Genomic DNA, 4,350 nt, shown 5'->3' with positions numbered 1-4,350 from the left:
GATCCAGGCATTGCTACGGTCCCGGAGGAGAGCAGTGCAGCCGAATCTTCCTCTCCAGAAAGCTCTGGCTCACCCTCCGATGCTGCAACCGACATCTGATCGTCGGGGGGAGCCTCAGAAGAAACAAGTGTTACCCCCCGGGAGGGTCCAGCCTGCTCTTTTTGAGAGCTCCGCTGGTTTCGAAGTGCCGGCGGGCTTGGGCATCCCCGGAGGTGAATTCCTCACCGTGACCGTAAGACCAGTCCGCCCACCACCAGAAAAAGGACGCCCCCGGCTGCCACCCCGGGAACCCCAGATCTAGGCAGTGGCACGGGTACTCCGCCCCTTTGCAGGTAACCGAGTCCGGTCCGCAACTCCGAGATGGTCATACCCCCGCAATGGGAGCATGAGTCATCCACGAAAGCCACCTCAGCGTGCTTCATGCCCTGGCATGAGAGGCAGCGATCGTGACCATCACCCAGCGCCAGGTAACGACCGCATCCAAAAACGCCCGGGTGATACGTTGTCTATAGCAAGACCCACATCGTCTTTACAAAGACGTAACGTCAAGTTTGCCACGCAACGTCGTCTTTAAAAAGACGCACCCGAAATTGCTCTTTTAGGGAAAAGCTCTTTTAGTGTGCTGGGGCGCACAGGGGAGATGATCATCTGCAACACAAACAGGGGGTAGTGCAGCCTGATGTGTGCAACCCACTCGACACGGGAAACCACCACCGCTGAAGCGCTGTCTGCCAACACGAAGAGCTCTCCAAGAGCACGCTGAACTCGTTCAGTCTTCTTCTCTCAGTAGAGTAGTCAGGAGCAGAATGATGTGATCGCTCGGCTCCGAAGCGAAAAGCTGAATATGCGCTGCATCTGCTGCCTACTTATACTCACGCTGTGATCAGCAGCAGCTGGATGCAATAATCGCATGCCAATGTGCATTGGCTCGTTTAGTTTACACTCGAAGTAGATTGGTCCCTCTAAGCGAGATCCCAATTCGTCGGTCCTCCGACGTGACGTCGAGAGTGACCGACTGAAAGGGAACTGCAATTACAGTTTGCACAGTTATTTTATTTTAAACCATATGCACTTTCTCTGACTATTTTCCTCCTGTGGTGTAATATTATGTTTTCACTTTTCATCAGAAATGCTTTCATGCTTATATAACTAATTGTACAGTGACAAGTTGATGTTACATTAAGTGAAATTCAACTCATAGCTGTTTAGTTTACACCCAACTGTGTGGAAAATACATGACATTGATTTTTTAAAAACAAACCAGCCTATTCAGATCATAGTTATTGTTCCTGTCATAAACAGCAAGACAGAAATCACAAAATCTCTGAGACATTCAACAAGGAAAAACATGTCATTTTTGAATACGACATAATTATGATCATAATTACAATGTGTCCGCTGTGGAAAAAGACTTGCAGTGCAGTGAAAACCACTGAGATCTTATGATAAATAAAAAAGTCTGCACTCTCATATTAAAGGATTGATAGAGTTGATGTTTCAAGGTATTACATCAGTTTCGGACAGGGCGTTCACTCACAAGATCTCTTAAATCAAACAACAGAGATTAGAGTAAAAATCTCTTTTGTCTGTTTTATACCTCCTAAAACGATCCTTGTTTCTTAAACCCATACCTTGATAATCTGACCTAGATAGTCTGAATGACGTCTGCTGTAGTGCTAAATTAGACATTCAGTCTTCATAATGTGAGCATACAGTGCATTCTGTGTTGTCTTTGAGGTTGTATCCATGTATAATTCTCTCAGCAACATTTCTATATTTTGACATGGTCTATTGTCTAACTTTTCTTGCAGTACATCTTAAAAGCCTCTCGCACCATTACCTCCTCTCCGTCGACAGGGTGCTGATGCTCTGAAGTATGCTGAAGTAAATTTTTCAGAACAACAGAAGCTCAAAACAAAGCTAGATCGCTTCAGTTATAATCAACTAAACTGTCGACACTGCAAGTGCCTGACGTGGCACATTTAGTCATGATACAAAGCTATTCAAGACACTTGACTTTCTCTCTCGGTCCTAGAACAGTTTACAAATGTGTAGCGTCTGCGTAGGATCATGCATGAAGCGTTGGACTGTTTATGGCTTAAAAGACCCCGTTTAGCCTTTTGACATTTGCATACAAATTACAGTTCTGGTCAGAAACTTTACGTTCGTATAGGGGTTTAAATTGCCAGATGGTTCTTCGCCGTCAAGAAGAGTAGAACCAGCCCCCACGAGCATCCCCCAATCTGATTTCAAACACATTCCACAAAGAGCTGTAAATGGCCAAACTAACACACACACACACATAAAGACATTTCTTTATTTTAGACTATAATTAATCAGTTATAATTGTATCTGGTATATGCATGTGTTGTGTGTACGTTCCCCTATTAGATTAGCCGAATTACCACTCGTTATTTGTATTAGTTAAAGCCATAAAACACTGATATTCAGGTGTATGTATGTATCTTTGGTTTAATCTATTCCAAATGGTTATTTCTTGGTATCAATGTTACCTGTTCTTCATTCCTCGGACAATGACGTACAGTATGTGATTGTGAAACGCATCATATGACTCGTACGATATTTTGGGTTAAAACTACGGATATTCCAGACCGGCCATAAAGCATGCAAATGAGCCATAAACAAGAGACAAAGAAAGTTTCTCCCGCTCAAAATCCATGCCTCTCATTGGCCAGTACACACAGAATAGGAATTCTCAAAAGCGATTAGCCCAGAATAAACTTCGCTCAGAAAACTTCTTCTTCGTTTGAGACAACACCTTTCAAGACTCTCAAGACCTTCCTTTTGAGTTTTATTTTCCGGCAGTTTTTACTTTCAAGTAACGTTAGTCGCTGTGGACTTCTTCTTCAGAAGAACCAGAAATAAAAACTTCCAGCTGACTCCTCACAAACTCATCAAAAGAGCTCCGTTATCTACCGCATCAGGACTCTTTTTCAGCAATCGAAAACCAATGCAAGTAACCGCTTAAAATTATTCAGATGCGTGTTTAAATTTCAGTCCCTTTTAAGGTGATTTTTGGATTCTCTGATGATTTTCAAAGGTTGTGGTTAAGTGATGTGAAATACTGCCATTATTTTCTATTCTCTATCTTTTCCTTACTTTGTTTCATTCCGTGTATATATATGTTTTAGTTAGTTATATGATAGATATAGTTTTCATTTATTAAATCCCTTATATTCACAACGAATTGTCTCTGTTTACTGTTCACAGTTCCAAGTCAATGAATGTTTGAACCCTCGCTACATTTTGCTAAGAATTACTGCTAGCACTGTACAAAGAAGGACAGTTTATCGTTCCGTGGTCAGAAAATAAATATTCCTTGAATTGATAAATGATTATATTGTCTGCTCGGTGGACGGACAGATCAAATAATTGTAATATTGATTCTGCTACAGTTAATTCGAATATATAATCTAAATATTTATTATGAATCATAACCAGTTATAATTCGTCATAAATATTCCCCTTTTTAGAGCTAATAAATAATAATAAACGTTACAAATGTTTATTTATATATTTCACTTAAGTCTATTGATTTTCTTATTCAACTTGCTCTTCTAAACCAATATTACTAATAATGGAGTGATGTAATGTGACATAGCAGTGAGCAACATTTATGAGTGACAGAAAAATGCAAAATGTGAATCAGTTGGATCATGATGCATTCTATACCAGAATATAGGCAGACTATATGTGAAATTACAGAAACAATGTGTGGATACAAAGATTGTCATTTAGGTATTAATCCACAAATGCATCATATGAGCTTTTGCCGAACTATAGCTCTGTAGGCAGTCCAATGTAAGACGATAGTATTTGTACCACTGCGAAAACTAGCACAAGTAGCTAAAAAATGCTTATAATACTGAGTGAGAAAGAGCTCTCTATTTCTGTCAAAATAAATAAATAAATAAAACATCTTTAAAGGGTGGGGGTACAAAGCTGTTTCATGCATTCAGAGTTTTTTACACTGTTAAAGAGTCGGATTCTCATGCTAAGCATGGACAAATTTTCAAAAAACAATTTGGACGTATGACAGAGTATTTCTGTGCTAAAAATCTTACTTCCGGGTTTGGCTCTTCATGACGTAGATGAGGGTGGAACTCCTTATATGGGCATTTCTCCAGGAAGAACGCGCCCGCACACGCATTGACCAGAGCAAGAGCAAGATCGCACCCATCAACGCACAGCGCTGCATGGGACTCGCTCGGGAAGAATGTCTCCAAAGAAGTGTGTTTTTGGTTGTAAGGGAAAGATAACTTTGTTCAGCTTCCTAAAGAACCCAACTTTATGTAAACAGTGGATGCAGTTTGTTTTTCCGGAGCAGCG

This window comes from Sinocyclocheilus grahami, unplaced genomic scaffold (genome assembly GCF_001515645.1).
Source record: "Sinocyclocheilus grahami isolate Dianchi unplaced genomic scaffold, SAMN03320097.WGS_v1.1 scaffold836.1, whole genome shotgun sequence".
Lineage (NCBI taxonomy): Eukaryota > Metazoa > Chordata > Actinopteri > Cypriniformes > Cyprinidae > Sinocyclocheilus > Sinocyclocheilus grahami.
This window is presented reverse-complemented; position numbering follows the sequence as displayed.